This window comes from Fukomys damarensis, unplaced genomic scaffold (genome assembly GCF_012274545.1).
Source record: "Fukomys damarensis isolate Sample0158 unplaced genomic scaffold, DMR_v1.0_HiC HiC_scaffold_29, whole genome shotgun sequence".
In the NCBI taxonomy this organism is placed as follows: domain Eukaryota; kingdom Metazoa; phylum Chordata; class Mammalia; order Rodentia; family Bathyergidae; genus Fukomys; species Fukomys damarensis.
This window is the reverse complement of record NW_022900941.1, coordinates 34,217,477-34,237,236: the sequence shown is the minus strand read 5'-3', so window position 1 is coordinate 34,237,236 and position 19,760 is coordinate 34,217,477. Positions and strand designations below refer to the sequence as shown.

The 19,760-nt window shown below is 35.0% G+C and overlaps 1 long non-coding RNA gene across 1 annotated transcript; it reads left to right on the top strand.

The window, feature by feature from the left end:
- The first annotated feature begins 4,707 nt into the window (after window positions 1-4,707).
- LOC117283674 lies at window positions 4,708-15,633 on the top strand. Its single transcript, XR_004514699.1, has 3 exons — window positions 4,708-4,799; window positions 12,889-13,020; window positions 15,437-15,633. It is a non-coding gene; the product is annotated as an uncharacterized LOC117283674 (long non-coding RNA).
- Window positions 15,634-19,760: the final 4,127 nt, after the last annotated feature.

Sequence of the window (19,760 nt, the reverse complement as noted above, 5' to 3'; positions counted from 1 at the left end):
TTTTTTTTTTTTTTTTTTTTTTTTTTTTTTTTTTATACCAGGGATTGAACTCAGGACCTTTTGCTTGCAAGGCAGCTGGCAGAACCACTGAACTAAATCCCTGGACCTCCTTCAGTCTATCTTAAATTCCTTCTACTCCTACTTGTGAGTTATCCAAATACTATTAACACAAATTATTTTCATTCTTTTTTCCTTTCTCTTTTCGTGTCTTTATTCTGGTATTGTTTTAGTAAGACATAGGGAGTCAATGTTGTGCTGCTAAGAGTTTAAGATTAAGAATCAGTGCTTTTATCTTTACAGCTCCTCACCTGGTCACATTAGTTTCTCCCCTGCCAAGGATTGTGTCATAGGGTTAGTAAAACTAGTTTTTCAGTTTGGTCATAAATTGACACAACCCCACCTCATACCTTCCATTTCAACTATTCCCTGACTTTTCTTACTTTCCCTTTCACACCCTCTCAAATTCCACTCCCCCTCCCCTGCTTTTGCATGACATAAATACTATCAGCACATTTTAAAAATTATTTTATTTTATTTTTCTCTTCTTTTGTTGTCTTCCCTTTATTCCTCTCTTAGAACATATATGTGAACTATTTTATATTTGAACTGGTGAATAAGGATTAATTATTGCTTTATTTTATGTAATATATTTCAGGGTCATGTCAAATTAATCCTTATCAAAATCTGAGTGTACAGGATTCAAACACAAACTTTCTCTCAGCATTTTAATTGATTCCTACCTTCTTAGAGCTTCTGTCTATCTCCAACCATGCTTCTGGGATAATTAATTGTGGTGTTGCCTTGAATAAGAAATGCCTAGCAGATAGTTTAGCAGAGTTCTGTGTGTACCTGGATAACTGGCTTATTGAAGAGGGAAGACTCACTCTGGATGTGGGTGGTACCAACCCAAACTTGTAGCACGGATAAAATAAAGAGGGAAAGAAGCACGTAGTCTCACTTTTTGCTTTCTTTTGGAGCTTGAATCTTCTCCATTGCTTTTGGAACCCATCTTCAGGCTTCCATTGCCGATTCTTCACCTTTTCAATGCAGATCCTCAGCTGCACACTACAGATTTGTATCGGACTCTGCAGTGATCTCCGGTACTCAGAGATCCGCCTGGATCATCTGGCTCTCCACTCTGCAGTGGCCTTTTTTAGTTCTTCCACCCTTACTCTCCAGGTGGCCACTGTAAACCTACTTTGTAGAACCTTTACAGATCATATGCATTTTATATATTTTATATTAAATCCATTCCCCTCATGAGCCCTAACTCATACAAGTTCATTCCTTCTTCTTTCTTTCTGAACCTCCCCAATAACCTTTCAAAACTCTTTTCTTCCTCCCTCCATTTCAGATATAAAAATAGCACCAAAGTCCTATTATTTTGTCTTTCCTTTGCCCTTGCCTTTTTTCTTCCTCCATTTTTTCTTAAATATTTCCTTTTTACTTTTTTCTTCGTTGGTCCTTTACATCTCAGCCTGTTATCCGTACTATTTCACTATCTTCTTTAGTATTGAGAAAAGTGTGAAATTTTAAAACAAATGTTCAATTATATGATTAATACATTGTTGGTTCTATAGATGCTGATATGACTGGTAGTTTTTCTCTCCTTGCAGTGTAGTGATTGAGACTGATCCTTATAAATTTAATAGGGAGAATAGATACATGAACACCAAAACACATCAGCCGAGGTCATACCACAGGGAGATATACACTAACTACAGAGATTTCAACTCTAGTGATAGAGATTTTTACCAAGACCCCCACCACAGAAACATCTGAAAAATGATAAAATAAGGCAACAAGATACCTCTTAAAACTCCTAACTCCCTCAAAACCTGATCTAATAGGCAGTGAATGGACTAAAAAAAAAAAAGATCAAATAATCAAGTGCATAAGACATTCAATGAGCTTAAATGTAAATACACTAAAGAGGAATTTAATAAATAAGATGTTCATTGTGCTTAAACAAAGTGCAATTTCTTCAAACTGTTTATTATCTTTGTCCATTAGAGAAATGCAGATTAATATAACACAGATTCTACCTTGATCCAATAAAAATAGCTATCATCAAGGACTCAAAAGCAACAAATGCTGGGGAGTTTGTGGAGAAAAAGGAACCCTTCTACATTGTTGTGGATGTGTAAATTATTAAAACCACTATGAAAATCAGTATGAAGTTGCCTCAAAAAAACTAAAAATAGAAATTCCATTTGACTGAGCTACACTTATCCTGGGTACCTTCCCAAAAGAATTGAAGTCATCAATGTTACAGTGATACACACATACACATGTTTATAGCAGCACAGTACACAATTACTCAGTTAGGGAAACATCCTATATGCCCATCAATAGATGAATGGATAAAGAAAGCATGGCTTCTATACCCAAGGGACTGCAGCTCAATCATTAAAGAGTTAAATTTGACTTGTTTTGGGGAAAATGTATGGACACAGATAGTTAAATATCACATAGCTTCTCTTATATAAAAGACCCAAAATATAAATAATTTAAAAGACAAAAAAGGAGCCTTGTTAGGAAACAAATAGGTAGATTTTTCAAGATGAGAAGGGGATCTGGTAGGAGGAAAAGGCATAGGGATGGAGTGAGTCAAAATGATCAAGATGTGCTATGCATGTGTACCAGTTCCCCCAAAGCAAAATCATTATGTATCGCAAACATGTACTAATAGAAAACTTGTTTTAAAAGAACACTGAATCTTGGAAGCCCTATATATGTTCATTAGTAGATAAATGAACAAAGAAAAGTTGGCATTTATACACAATAGAGTATTATACTACTCTGCCATAAAGATAAACGTCTTTTGTAGGAGAATGGATGCACCTCAAGACTGTAATGTTAAGTGAAATAAATCAGATGCACAAGCTTAAATATGCCATGGTCTTTATATGAGAAACCTAATATATGAGTAAAGAGCAAAATAAAAGATAATGGGAATTGGGGAGACAGAGCTTTCTTGAATGGGAAGGGGATCTAGAGATGGAGAGAAGGGAAGGGAAGACAAAAAAAGAGGATGTCAAAGGAAATAAAATATGAGATATATGTGCGTGTGTGTGAACTGTCCACAAGGAATGTAAACATTAAGTACTGCAAACACGTACTAATAAAAAATAAATTTAAAAACCAAGAAGAGTGTTTACAGTAGTTTTATTTGTAAAATCCCCAAGTTGGAAACAACCCAAGCACCACAAAGAAGGAACTATACAACCATGATATTACTTAACAACAAAAAAGAGCAAACAAATGATACTAGTGTGACTTACAGACATAGGGTGGGAAGTAAGTGGCTTGGTGACGATTTACTTATTAAGGGCTCAAAAAATGTCTAATGTGACAGAAATAGTCTGTATCTTGATAGGTATGTAGGTTATATCTGTGAAAATTATTTGAACTGCACTCTGAAAATCTACATGTATCTTCAAAAAATAAAAAGATAAATCATTGTTGGGAGAAGATAAGTATAAATAAAGATAAACTTCTCTTTGTTTTCTAAAAATTACTTTTGTTTATACCAACTTGAAGTTTGCACCAGAGACAGAATGAAAAATTCAAACTTGGTAAGGGGAAATAGTTATGTGAAGCAAATCGGAAAATATCTTTGAAATATAACATTAGTTTGGCATTCCTTTTATAGTACAGTTTTACACCGCAATGATGGAATTAAGGATTTACTCCATTATACTCTTTGTTCCAAAAATGCATGATTAAGAAACAGATGTTTATCTTCCCCAACACCTGCAGTAACCCATAACTCACTTTGTTGTATCATTAAACTTTTTGGAAGCCAAGCAGAATGAGGACTATTTAAGTGCTTTATGAATTCTCACCTGCTGATTTTAAATGTAAAGAGAATTTTAAAAAAAGAATTTTAAACCAACTTTAGAACTTAGTTCTTTAGGGGGAGAATATTATATGTTTCTTGATAATATTGGTACTGTTTCCATGGAATTACCTTATTTTTAAAATGAATTCTGACATTTTGAGTTAACCTTCAATATCTTATGAGAGATTAATTGCTGAGCAAGAGTCCCTTATTAAAACAAACCCTGAATTTCCTAAGGTTTTTGTTTTGACAAGGGGTCTCTTGATGAGGACAGCCCATTTCTTTCTCCAAATTCATAACAGATCCATCTACATTATTGTAAGAATTATCATTCATGCTCTTCCAGAACAAATCCAAGAGGACTGGCTTATAAAAAAATTAGGGAGTGGAGCCCAGGTCAGATTTTTCACATTCATGTCAACCCCTATGAAATATAATAGTTTAATATGATAGAAACTTGAATATTCAGATACTACAAAAGAAGACCTTAAAATTACATTTACCATTTATACTACTTTTATTTGTTCTTTCTTTTTGGTTGTAAAATATTAACATTTTCAAAATTCAAAGGATAGAGCTATATGTAAAATAAAAACTGAGAATCATCTTTATCAATGCATTATCATTCAGAATCTTACTATTTTCAGAGTTATGATTATTTTATAAGAATGTATATGCCACTGTGACAGGCAGCCTCTGAAGCTTCCTCTCCTACAGGATGGACTGAGCATCTTTGTTCTAACAAATGGGATATTGCGGAAATGATGGCTGTCACATTTGAGGTTAGACTGCAAATGGATTGTGGTGTCCTTCTTGGGCAGGGTCTCATTCTCTTTTTTGACCGCTTGCTTTAAAGGAAGACAGCTGCATATTGTCATGGACACATAAGTGAGTCTTGGAGCAGAATTCCTGAGACCTGCCGGCAGCAATGACAGACTCGAACTGAGGTACTCAGGTAAATAATCCAAGATTCTTGCCCCAGAAACTGTAAGATAATAAAATTTGTTGTCTTGAGTGACTGTTTTAGAGTAATTTAGCATATAGCAATAGATACTCAGTACACTTTCTTAACATGCAGTTCTACTATAACTTTCTTTGCATTTGTATATTTATTTTGATTAAAACACACTCTTTTGTTAGCATGTCACAAGAATGATTACCACTATTCCAAATCTTGATGATATCCAAAACACTAAAATATTTTTTGTCATTGAGTTTATTGGTACATTTTAGGTGTATGGTACAGTTACATTCATCATTGGGATCTTTTACCTTTACCCGACAGGTCATGGTTCTCATTTTTTCCCTTGTCCCTGTCCTCCCTTTATCCCCTCCTCCCTTCCCTAATTACAGATACTTTATTTCAATTTTTCATTTTGTCATATTTTTTATTTTCCCTTATTTCCTTTCCCCCATCCTTCCCAATAAAAAACTTAGAGGCTAATGTATTAAAAGATTGGTCCCCGAAGCTCAGTAGCTTATGACCACAGACTATATTTCTATTAACGGTATTTTAATTTTTGACACTTATCTAGTTATGTGTAACATAATCTTCTTTTAATCTATACAGCTATATATTTATGCTGTGTGTGCTTTTCTGTATATTATTGTTGTACTTCAAAAATTTTAAATTAGAAAATGAAAATGGATGAAGTGACTGAGAATAGAAGTTAGACGGTTAAAAAAAAAAGTCCTAGAGCTAAGCTTGAAAGCTTCTAATTAATGTATGAAGACTGGCAGAAAATAAAGTGCTGACAAAGCTAAGGAGAAGCAATTACAAGAATACTTGGAAATCCAAAAGAGAAGCACATCGTGAGAGTCAAGAGAAAGGGAGTAGCGCTTTCGTGAAGGAGGCGTTGGTCCTCTTCCAGAGTCAGGAAGAAGCTGTGCAAGAGGACAACTTTCCTTTTGAGCTCTATAAGAGGGCATAGAAATATCTCACTTTACACTTTCCTTTTATAACTTACATTTTAAAAACATACAGAGAAAGAAAAGGACTTCTATGATCTATAAACAGGTGAGCCTGCAAATAGATCCCAGATCTTGGACCTTTTAGAACAACCCTCTATTCACTGGAGTAAGTGTAATCGTGGGCCTCAAGTTCTGTGACTTCCTACTCCACATCATAACCATAAGAGTTGGGTGGAGTTGTTGCAGTTCATGAATTTGGACATGTTTTATGTCATTTCTCTGGTACTGGCTTCAGAGTACCATGATTAGTAGGAATAGTTTAGTAGGATGTGGTGGCAGGTACTAGTAGTACCAGCTACACAGGAGGCTGAGGCAGGAAGATCATTTGAGTCCAGGAGTTCAAAGCCAGTCTGAGAAAGAGAATAAGATTGTGTTTTAAAAAACTCAGTCATAATTGAACACAGTATAAATGTTTAGCCTCTTCTTCCTATTGTTTGCAACTTATGTAGTCTCTTAATTCTTCCTTTCAGTATGGATTGTGCTGGATATTTAGAAAAATTGACATTCACTTGCTATGGACAAGGCCTCATACACACTAAATATAGAAAGATCTAATAAAAGTGACTTTTCTTCCCTTTCCTTTCACTTCATTATTCTGTGTGTCACCATCTGCCTATTTGGAAGTCTTCCAACTTCTATCTTCCCTTTTGAATTACTTCTTACTGTGTTCTCTTCATGCAACTGTCATCATTCCTTGTAATCTAAAGATGAACAATATCAAAACAGCAACAAATATAATTTGCTTGCCAACACTCTTCCCTTGATATACCCATTTTCTGCTGCTTCTAATATTATAGTACCTCAGTAAAATGAAGTATTAAAAGCATGGTCTCTAAATTGCCAAAGGAACATTCCAAAAAATTAAAGCCCATTATTTCCCAGGGTAGCCAAACTATACATTATTATTATTTATTACCACATAATATAAAGCTCAAGAAAGCTGGTTATATAGAGTTTTGTGGATTGGGAAAAACTGGACATATGAAAATTTAACTGATACAGCAGTTAGTTCTGCTGAAACAATCTTGGATCATTTGTTAAAGAAGTGACATTTGATAGCACGGGAAGAAATAGAGGAGCTACAAAAACTGAAGAATAGTACCAGCTCCCCAGTATAGGGCCATAAGTGTAAGTCAAATGCAAAAGATCAGATTAAATTCCATAGAAGCCATTTAGGAAAACAGGATAGTATGTGGTACATTCCAGCAAGATTCTCATAAATACAGTGTTTATTTGCTGCATAGTTTTAGTACTTAAAAGTTTTATTAACTCCTCAGTACTCAGCTGAGCTAGAATGATGAGGCATTCCTGTACCACAGAAAATAAAAATAGCCATTATATTTTCAACGGTTTCATCAGCAGTATTTTTTCCTGATTATTTTTGTCTTGTTTTTCAAATGAGATATTGAATAGCTACCTCTGTCTCTCACCCACACAAAATCTAATATAACTGTTTTCTCTTGCTTGTATCTATAAATCCATGTACAGTCACATCTTGCATGAAACATGCAGTACAAAAATAAAAGTAAATTATTGAGCTCCTATCCACATCTGATTAGATGACAAAACTAATGAGGATCACAATTTAAAATAGTTCCTTTGAAAATTTATGCAATCCATTTTGTACTTACAGAGCATTAGAGCTTATTTTAATGTAACATATTTTAAATGTTGAGCAGTAAATAAAAATTATGATCTCACCACTTTAAAACATACAATTTAACTTTGATATAGCATTTATCTTTGTCTGTGTACATGTTTTTCATAATTTTAGTAATGGTTAGTTCAAAATATATCTTTTTAATCTAATATAATATATGCCAATAAACATTGCTTCCATATTTTACTGTTATTTTATTGTGGAAAAATGCACATAATATAGATTTACTATCTAATCATTTTAAAGGTATAATTATAAGATTTTTAACTCATCCAATAGATAAAATATTATTTACTATTATGCAATTGTTAGATATTTAGGACTTTTCTATATTTTCAAAGTCTTTATAACAGAATAGTGAGCAAATTTGTTTACAATAACTCTCAAGGTGTTTTAATATCTTTATAATTTCCTACAAATAAACCACTAGTTTCCATTTACCATGCCAAGAATAGTGTGTTAGCTTACCAGTTTGACAGGAACTTTCAAAGACCTGTCTGATGACTCATTTTAAAAGTAGAAATAGTTCTATGTTTATGAGATTTGCTAGATGATACATTATATTTCTCCAATGTACAATCAATGCCATTGACATACAGAGCAAATTACCTCTCTATAACCTTTTATAAGAGTCAAGTATCATCACTATGCTTAATGATTTCTATTTGCAACCACTTGCTAAAAGAAATATTATGGTCTTACTTAAATAGAAGCACAATTGGAGGTCTGGGGATGTTGGTACCAATTAAAATGACTATTTTGAATGTGACTGAAAGTTTCCAAACTTGTTTTATCATCAGACATACACAAGCATAGATTGAATAATTTTTAAATTCTTTGTAAGAATGGGACTATATGTCATCCAAGGAAAGTAAAAAAATGTGTTAATAAATTTTACAGATATTTAGCAAAAATAATCAAGAGTTTGATGTCACTTATCACATGTTTAAATTTAAAAATCAAATTCTAAATTTTATATGTGTGTGTGTGTGTGCTCTCTATAAATAAACTTCTAATATTGTATTGCACAAGAATAATTCACATTAAATAAATTCTGGCAGAAGAAAAATAAAATGAAATAAATATATAGCTGCTCATTACAACAAAGTTTTGGTAATGTTTTCTGAGGATAGGCAAGATAGAGAAGGGATTGCCAGAGGGATATGAGTCAACAGAATATTCTAAAAGCCAGTAGATCATAAAGACTTCCTAGCCACAGATTCTACCATTGCTTATGATGCTGAGACATAAATGTAATCCACATCAGCTCATCATGGCTCATGCCTAACTTGCTCATTTCATTTTCTCTTGATGACCTCTGACCATTCCAATGGAGGCCTTCATAGGTGGGAAAAGGTGGCACATCCTACAGGAAGTATCAAAAGTGCCTTGCAGGTGCTCCAGCAAATTCTTCCTGGTGGCCTAAATTACATTAAAAGGAGATAGAATCCCTAATTTCATTACTGATGAGTATAAAAAGAAAATCCATCATCTTGAAATAATGAACTTTATGGTATAAGTTGACATCAACATTAGCTACTTAACAGAATTATTGGGGAGGCTCTACAATATTCTGATGCCAACATCCAGAATAACTATGTCAAATGTCTGGGGACTTACTCCAGTGAATAGCAATTTTCAAAGTTCTCAAAACCCTAATGTCCAAAAAAGGTTTACCACCATGGATATACATAATTTTGCTTCCAATCAATCACACACACTTTTCCAACACATTGCCATTACACAAATATGTTCCTATTATCTCATTTAACTTTTATTAGCAAAACAATGAATTAGACTTCAGAGATTAGAGTTCAGAGTTTTATTAGCCAAAAAATTAGAGTTCAGAGTTTTTATAAGTTAAAAACTTTGAAATTTAACAAGTTGAGAAGCTTTTCATATTAGTCTCAGCGCTTACAGGTTGAATTCCATCCTATTCCTAAAAGGTCAATAATTTGCGGGGGGGGGGAGATTTTAAGTTCAATGAGACTGGGAATGTAGCTTATTGGTACAGCAAATTCCTAGCATGCACAAGGATCTGGCTTTTATGATTAATAAAAAATAAAAAACAAAACAAACTATAAAGTGGGACTGAAATACAAAATAAATGTTTAAATTTTAAATTTTTTTAAAAAATGTGTTACAATGAGAGACAAATTTCCATTAATCCCCTCCTGAAAATACTCCCCTTTTGGAACATACTTATCCCATCATTCTCACCATCTTCAAAAGTGGATGTTTTCTTACGTAACTATCTAAGATGTGTTGTCAATGCTGCCTCAATGACTTGAATCCATTCAAAATGTTTACCTTTCATGCTAATTTTGACTTTGGAGAAGAGCTACAAGGCACACAACGATCTAGTGAGTAAAGTGGATGAGGACCCACTGTTTTTATTTCACATAAATTGCCATAAACATTTGATCAAGGAATAGTAATCAAAACATACAGAGAAGGTTTAAATTTTTAAAAAATTATTACAGCGAAAGACACATTGCCATTAATCTACTCCGAAATACTCAAACTAATCTCCCTCAGTTTGAGAAGACCTATTCCATTACTTCTGGCAGCATGTGTTCAACTAATATTTTTTTTTCATTGAGTTTATTGGTACATTTTAGGTATACAGTACAGTTACATTCATTATTGGGATCTTGTACCTTTACATAACAGGTCTTGGTTCTCATTTTTTGCCCTTGTCCCTGCCCTCCCTTCACCCCCTCCTCCCTTCCCTATTTATGAATACTTTATTTCTAAGATGACTTACATAACCATGTGTCTATCAAAGGCCTAGAATTATATGTGGCAACTTTAAAATTAGTAATTTTTATAAATTTGGTCTGTACATAGTCCTGATTCAAAGTAGTGACATTGTTTGAACTAATATAATTAGCAGCAAAAAAATCTCAGAAAAATTCAAAATATTTGCATACATGAAAACTACTCAGCCATTAAAAAGCATCCATTTTATGGAAATAAAGAATTTGTAAATAGGGAAGGGAAGAGGGGGTGAAGGGAGGGCAGGGACAAGTGGAAAAATGAGAACCAAGACCTGTCATGTAAAGGTACAAGATCCCAAAGATGAATGAACTGTACTGTGTACCTAAAATGTACCAATAAACTCAATGAGAGAAAAAATATGTGCCAATAAAAAGAAAATAAAGATGAATGTAATTATGTATGACAAAAATATACTAATAAAATTTTTAAAGAAAAATGCTAAGCTCCAGATACATATTCTTCAACAATCCCTTTTGCTTTCCCATTTCTTTTATATGCAAGATGTTTCAAAAATTTCTTCACAATTATCCTGTTTTTCTCCACATCTAGGACCCACACAAATATTCTTTGCTACTCTCCTGAAATTACTTCACTGTATGACAGAACTTGACCTCACATCTCTTTTATTAGTTAAAAGCTTCTTCCTGAATAAATTGAGAGAATAAGCAAAATTTGATTCACTATCATAGAATTCTAGAAAGGGAGAAACTGGAAAAATATCTATGTTAATTCTTGTTGCGTCAAAGTAGGGGGACCTAAATTAGAGCAGATTGTTTTATATTTCTGGTCCTTAGTAACCAACCATCTTTATCATTTTGACATAAAAATCTCAGTAATGGTAGTTTGAGAACAATTACATATTTGCTAATAGCTCATATGCTGTGTCCTCCTGATCTATAGACCACCTGAGGAACCCAAGAATTGTTGTCAGGTTAGTACCTCCTTTTGACACTTACTAGTGGCAACCATAACTATACTAAGCTCCAAAGGATGACATTAGTAGGACAAATAGCAATAAAACCTTATAAAATTGTTAAGGACTAAATGAGAAGAGAAATATACTGGTACCTTAGAAAAGTATCAACATGGAGATGAATGAAATGCTACAAAGATTAGTCTTGAAAATGGAAAAATTAAACACACTAACAGGAGTTGAGCTAAATTTGATATGATGTCAAAGGCAATCGGGTTGGATATCCAATTGGCCTTCCAGACCCATTCCTTACCCTTTCCTACCAAGCTCTGTCATCTGCAGAGCTGGTCTGCCATATGTTCTCAAGCTCCCTTGCACTTTAGCTTTCCTTTGGGTTATGCCAAAGAGAAGGAGATACAGGCAATATTTGGATAGAGAGAGAGTGCAGCTGGCTAAGGTTTTTATTTCCCCAGCTTTGTGAGGTCACCTCTAAGGCAGCCCTTAGGCCCACTGGTGTCTCTTCCCGGAAGGTTACTCTCTTTTTTTTTTTCAGGATCTGGATGGCTAGGAGACCACTCTTGCTAAGGCAGCCCTTAGGCCCACTGGTGTCTCTTCCCGGAAGGTTACTCTCTTTTTTTTTTTCAGGATCTGGATGGCTAGGAGATCCCACTCTTGCTAGCTCTTTCATACTGCAATGTCCCTTGCTGCTTTCCCTGTAGATACTACCTATTATTTTAAAACTGGTCCCTTTATCAAGTTCCTCTCAGTTGCCAACTTTAAATACACTATTTCCTGATAGAATCCTAATTCATCGTTCTATTTTTTGCTTTTCAAAATTAATTTTATTTTTGAATTGACATCCAATATATGCAGATGCTAATTCAACATATATAACAGAAAAGAAAAAAATAGATTACTATGCTCTGCAATACCATTGCAAACAATTTCTCAACAGAATTTTCCTTGTTCTTATCATGTATCATCTTTCTATAATTTTCTCCCATCAATATTTTTATAGTATGACCACATTCTCATTTATCCAAGTTAAAGGAAAAAAAATCTATCACATAAAATCAAATTATTTTCTTAAAATTATATTATTTGGCTTTGGCTTGTATTATATCCATGTACCTGTTGGAGAATACATTTATCTTCAAGGATGTTTTATGTTCATGTTTTGAAGTCAGCTTGTTCTTGAAAGTTGAGATTTAGAATATCAGCCTAGAAGATCACTGAACTGTAGAAAAAAATCTATCGTGACATGAAAATGAGACCACAATCCTTATTACATCCCTCTAACATACACATCATATTCCTTATAAATGTAAGCTATATTAGTATTATAAATAAATAGAATGATTTCAAGAAATGAGGAGACCTCCTAACTATCCCATACCATCTCGCTGTTCTGCATGCTAAAATGCCTGAATGGTTTCCATTAGTTCCTCGGGTTTGGTGAGGAGGAACCCTCTGCCTTCCTCTATCTTCAATCTTCTTTGCAGATATATTTACTAGTGCAGAAGAAAACACAATCACTAATAAATTTATTGAATTTTCTATAGAATCTTTTCTTGTTAGCAAGAGTAAAAAACTAGGGACATTTAGAGGAGAACAGAGGTTTGTAAATGTGAGAAGCTGGCTTAGAGAAGGAAAGCAAGTGTGGAGAAGTTTTCAACTTCACAATTTACATACAGTGCTTTGCAATTCACATTTCTGTAGGTGGGAAGCACAACTTTTTCAAGAAAGCCTTAAAAAAGAAGACAACACCTAAGGAAAAAATGAATATGGAGGGAGAAAAAGAAAAGGATGTACCTCTTTTGAAGCCTTCAATTAAATTCATCTCAATAACCTGTAAGTCTGTCATGCTAGGCTAAATTGTGGAATACATCTTTCTCCCTGCTTGCAATAGAACACGTTGTTAATTAATCTCTCTTTTGAGATTGAATTCACAATGACCTAGACCAGTGGTAGTGAACCTATGGTACCTGTGCCATGTCAGGCTGTTCGTTATCTTTGAATGATCTAAAATGTTCATCACCACTGATATAGGCAATCACCATTCGCCTAAGCTTTCACCTGTGTGTGGGTAACTCTAAGACCTAAGCCAGTCTTTAAGCATGAATATTTAATAACGGAATTAGATGTTATCTAAGATGTCCTCCGTCCTGTCTCAGAGGTGATCAGATAGTATGCAGATTTGTAGGTCTGTTTTGATCTTGGTGTCAGTGATTATATGGCTCCTCTGGAAAGCTCCACCTCTGTTTCTACACTATGCACACTGTTATTTTGAGGGCTTCGAGTCACAGACTACCTAAGCATCAAGGCAGTAAAACAGTAATTGACAATATAAGAAGAAATGTAGAAATATGCCCAAAGTAACCACAAAACAGTGGAAGCAGCAATAACGAAACCTCAGCCCTGAAAGAAGAAGCACACTTTCATTCTCTGAGATAACCTGCTTCTTAGTCTGTATTCCAACTTTTTCCTAAATTGTGTGCTCAGAACCAGTGTGGTTCAGCTGCACACAGGCTTCCCAGAGTGCTCCTTAATGCCTAGGTGTATGTTCTGTTCTTGCATAATAATTGTTTTTCTCTGTTGAATAGGGTGAATAAGTGTGAAGGATTTTTCTAACTTAAAACCTCTTTTCAGTTGACACATTGTGACACTGTCATTCAGAGAAACCTGATTTGCTGTCTTCAAAAAAAATTTTCCTCTATTCCAAACTCAAAACATGATTACTGTTGTTAGACTCAGCAACTGCAGTACAATGATTGAATTCTTTCATGGTGCCCAGAATGACCCTCCATTTTTTACTTTCTTTCCTAATTTAGTATCAGTTGCAAGACTAACATTTTATTTTCAAACTTTCAATCAGCTCATCCTTATAGATTATAATAAAGTTAGTATCTAAATGCTCACATTTATCATTTCAAAAGCAAATACAATAGGCTACATTTCTAAATTTTTACTACCTATACCTAAGTCCACATTGTCAATTCCTTAAAGCAATTTTTCCCCTTACTACTGTGTGCTAAATATACAGTCAAAATTCTTTAAAATAGTATAGTTTCATGCTTCCTCCAGCTTCCTCATTATATATTTTCAAGTTTGAATATTTTAAGTTATCTTCACTGTTTCACTGTTCCAAGTAAAAAAATAAAGATCTCCTTTGGATTGATATTTAAAAGTTTATTAGTCTCTCTTTGATATATGAGCTGAATGCTCATTAACACTGAGATGAACCAGTGAGAAAAGGGAGAGAAAAACTGCCTTCAAAGATCCTGAAATAAATAATGTAACACTGTCTATTCTTTCCCTCTCACTAAAATGATATTAGCCAATTCCACATTCCTTCAAAGTAAGCTTTTAAAGGTTTAATACTGTCTACATTCACTTTTCACGAGGGTGCTAATACCTTCCTGAGGCCTGACTGCTTTGTCATGAATTCTTTTACCTCAAAGTAGATTTAATACATCCTCTTCTTTCACATTTTCTGTATTCCTCCTTTAAGATTAAATTTAAAAGACCTTGAAAGCCAAGTTTTTGAAATTAAATATAAAGGATATAAACTTTTCAGAAAATCATGATTGCTTGATTCTTCTATAATTTGGGGTAAATATATATGTACAACGCGTATGTAAATCAATGTTTTGGGTTAACTAAAATATTTTCAGAATCCCTTCTTGCTCTATACTTTTACCAGATTCATTTCTGTGCACATTTATTTCTTTTTTCTATTAGAATGTTTTAGCTGAAGTCAAAGTTACTCGGCTAAGAGCTACTAGGGGCAATTTGATTTTTAAAACATTACACCTGTTCCCACTGTATCAGCCAAGAATCTAATGAATCTAATGCCATATGAATCTAATGGCAGTTTTACACAACTTTTAACAGATACCCTATCATATATGAACTACATATTGCAAACAGTTCAAGAAATCGGTTGTTTTTTCTATCATAAACTTCTAATGACTAAAGTACATTAAAAAGTGGAATTTAGAGATATGAGAAATACTTGGATTCCCTAAAATATTAAATGATCCTAAGGGATGAGGAAATTGATTATCTTGCAAGATGGTTACCAATTTTCTCCCAGAAATCTTTCCATGGGGTCTTCATTAATAGGCAGCCTTTAATCCACAGTAACAGGGTGATAACTGTGGCATAAGAGGTACAGGCACTTATGTTGGTATTAACTTCTACTGCTCCCTGGGGTCCCCTTTCCAGAATTTTCCACTTGCTCAAATTCTCCTTCCTCTTGTTTCAGTTGTTAGTGCTGATCAACGTCATCTCAGAGTTCAGTTTTGTGCAGCAGACCGAATGCAGAGATAACAAGACAGCTAGGGTTTTCCTATCTGATGGGCCTCACTCCTTCAGGAGTCTGGTTAGTGCGGCAGCATTTTCCATAACTTGTCAACTACACAGAGTCAAGACAGTGTGATCCTATAACGTGGGCCATGACCTCCTCCTGTAACAGAAGAAAATGAAGATTCAACGGACTCAATTCAGCAAAAACTAAAAGTTAAGTGTATGAAGTTCCAGCTTTTTCACTTTCCATTTGAGGAGGCATGTTATTATCCCTTAATGCTGAGGTTTGTACCAGTTCTCATTATTTGATGTGCCCATCGCTTTCTAAAAATATTCCCATGCTGCAGATACTGATTCAGTAGACCTAGAATTTCTGCATTTTTAACAAATTCTCAAGTGATGTGATCCTGTTCCACAGATCAGCACTGAGAAGGAAGGAACTTCAGAAACTTAGAAGTTTTCAAATTTTCGTGTGCGAAAAATTATCCCCTGGGTTAAATCATTTAAAATGAAAAATCACAAGCTCCATACCCAGAGGATATGAAGTGGGAGCCAGGATTTTATTATCTTTTTAAAAATACTGCAGATAGTTAGGCTTCAGAGTGTTACCCCTCTCAGTCCCTAAGAAGACAAGTTCAAGGCGTTCTGGGTGCAGTTTTGAACAAGACACTAATCCAAATTGCTAATCTTGGCTTTACAACCTACCAAGTCTGTGATTTAAGATATATAATTTAGTATCTCTTAAGCACTGTTCACAAAGTTATAAAATAGGATTTATAATATCTGCTTCTTTGTTGTCCTAGCAGTACTGTGATGTACCAATTCGATCACTTATACTCAGGGACTGTACAAACCCATATTAACTAGCAACCCTCTACAATCATTTCCAGAGTCATTGATTCCAAGACTCTGTCATCACCTTCTTCCTGATATAGTACAAGACCCACTTTTCCACCCTTTGAAATATTCAAAAAGGATCATAGTAATGTGTTCCAAGGGAGTCCTGGAATAACACCAAGAAGCATAGCTACCAAGAACCCCCAACCCCAAGCATGGCTGAGGAGTTTGACAGACGCAGCCTTCACCTGTGTTTGCTTGAACTGGAGACAAACAAATCTGAACCTATAAAGCCTTCATTTCCTAAGATATCACTTCTTTCTCTGCACACCTGTAAGATCTTCCACATTCTTTTGTTACTGGAATCTAAAGCTTTGGTTTAGAGCCCTGTACATACAGTGATGCAAGTTTTCTCCTCTCTAACTAGTCAGAAAAAATATTGGTGATACTTTCTTGTTTGCATCAGATGTGTCTCGAAGGCTAAAGGTATGATGATGTTTCTGATAAATTGAAAACAATGCATGTCAATTGATACTCCTGTTCTTCTATTTCTCCCATATCATCAAACATCTATTCAATCCCTCAGTTCCATCAGCCAAAACAAGATAACCTCTCATCTTTCCATGCATCCCCTGCCACTCCTAGATCCCTCGCATTCAACATCTGTTGTTTATTCAAGACATATGAAATTCCCATGGGGGAAGATGATAATTCAAAGACACAAGAAGGCACAGCCCTTCGGAAAGTTATTTGAGTCTATGCAAAACCAAAAATGCTGCCTTTTTAAAATAAAAATGAGTAACTACAACTTTATTCCACTGTACCTGGATCCACATTCTTGCTAAGTATATGTATATACACATTCACATACACACAGCATTTTAAATCCTCTTGACTTCAAAATAATTTCATACACAAAGCTTGAACTTAATTCATCTGTCTCAGCAAGGCTCTGTGAAACTTTAAGAAAGAAAGGTGACTCCTGGGTCCTTGAGTATATTGTGAAGATCTTCTGGGAAGTTGTCACCTCCACACATTCACCATTCACCTGAATGCAGCCAAACTTCAAATATTTCCCCCACCAGAATGATTCCTGAAATTATGACATTACTAAGTATTTCCTTGGAGTTTAAAAAAAGATGATATTAATTCAATTAACCTCCAAATTAATAATTTACCTGCCCCATTGCAGCAGGGAAATCTGAACTACTTTTCTGTTGCTATTGTGATGAATTAGACAAATTTAGTGGCTTAAAATGACAAAAATTTACTATCTTCCAGCTCTGGAAGTCAGAAGTCTAAAATGGACTAATACTAAGGTGTTAGCAGGTGTTCTTCCTGGAAGGACTAGAAAAGAATGAGTTCCACTGATTTTGTCCCAATTGTAGATGCCAAAATTGGTTTGTAGCCCTTTCCCATATCCTGCAAGACAGTCATGTTGAATTTTCAAACCTTTGCTCACATTCACACCTTTTTCATTTTCATATATTCTCTGACTCTTCTGATTCCTTTTTCCAACCTTTAAGGACCCTTGTAATTAAACTGAGACAATTACATAATACAGAATAATCCCCTAATTTCTAAATCCTAAATTACAACTGCAAAATCCATTCTGTCATATAAGGTAATTCTTATATTAACAGCTTCTGGGGATTAGGAAGTAGAAGGGACCCATTATTTTACCTACCACTGTATCTGGAAAACCACCTTATAGAAAGTTTGGTTTTGATAGCAAAGCTAGTAGTTAAGAGTCATAACTTGAATAAAAATGGGTAACGGTACTGAACACTTGGAAAAGAAAGGGAGTTAGATGGCAAGCTTCATCAAGATAAGACAATTATGACTGTGTGTGGCGGCGCACTCTTGTAATTCCAGCACTTGGGAGGCTGAGGCAGGAGGATCGGTGTGAGTTTGAGACCAGCCTGGGCTACATAGTGAGTTCCAGGTCAGTCTCAAGCACATAGTTAGACCCTATCTCAAAAAGCAAGAAACAAGAACAAAAACAAAAATAAAACAATAATGAAGAGAAAGCTTTCCTAAAGAGAAAGTTTAGGCTTTGCTACAAAATAAAAATATGTATGTTTATGTAACCATAAACATGAATATGGCAATATATACAGGAACATATATAAATAGATACACACAAATATCTGCCAGGAATTATACTGGTTAGGTAGATGGATGCAGCTCAAGACCATAATGCTAAGTGAAATAATTCAATCACATGAGTTTAGATATTTCATTGTTCCTGTGAGAAACCAAAAGGTAAATAAGGAGCAAAATGGAAGGCATATGGGCTGTTTCCAATATTTAATTATTATAAATTTGGATGCTATAAATATTGGTATGCAAATATTGTTATAGCACTGTGGCATGTTGCTGTTATGGCTCATGTCTACATGTCCCCCCCGCCAAAGCCTCATTTGATCATAAGTGGGGCTATTCAGAGGTGGATGGATCTAGAGTGTGTGATGCTGGGATTGAGCGTGTGATGTTTGATGGGATCGAGGGTCTGTGATTACTAGATTAGTCCACTGTTTGGTTTGACATAATTCTGCATAGGTTTAAGGGTGTCCCAACTTGGGTGTGTGTGCTACACACTGTAAGGACAAGAAACCTGGATGTACTATAAGGGATAGAAAGAGGGCTGCTGTTGTCATCTGTATGCTGCTTGCTGCCTTTTTCCTGCCAGGAACTGTTTCTCCTCTGTGATGCCCCTCTGCCATACTACTCTGCCTTGGAGCCAGCCAACTATGAACTAAAATCTCTACAAACTGTGAGCTAAATAAACCTTTCCTCCTTTAACTTTGGGTGTCAGGTATTTTGTCTTAGCAATGAGGAAAAAAAGAACTAAGAAAGACACTTTTAACTCTTTTGGAAAGATACTTTGAAGTGGCACAGCTGGGTCAAGTGGGATCTCTGGTTTTAGTTTTTTGAGGAATCTTCATCCTGATTACCATAATGGTTGCACCAAATTACATTCCAACCAACAATGGAGAAGTTTCTTTTTCCTAAAAGCCTTGCTAGCATTTGTTATTGGTTGATTTGTTGATGATAGCTATTCCTTCTGGAGTAGGATGAAATCTCAATATTGTTGTAATTTGCATTTCTCTAATGACCAGAGTGATGTTAAACATTTTTTCATATATCTACTTACTGTTTGTAATTTTTAATTGGAGAAGGACCTATTCACTTTAGAAGCCCATTTTTTGGATTATGTCTTTAAATCAGGGCAGGTCTCATTTTTTTTAAAGTTCTTAATATATTCTAGATGTTGGCCTTTGGCCTGAGCAATAGCTGGTTATAATCTTCTCCCATTGTGGCCCAGCCACCATCGCTCCAGCTCCGGGAGATAGCCTGGGCCCCAATCCACTGCAGGAAGGAGAGCCACTCCTTCTCCTGCCCCAGCCACCATCGCTCCAGTGCCAGAAGGTAGCTGCGAGGGC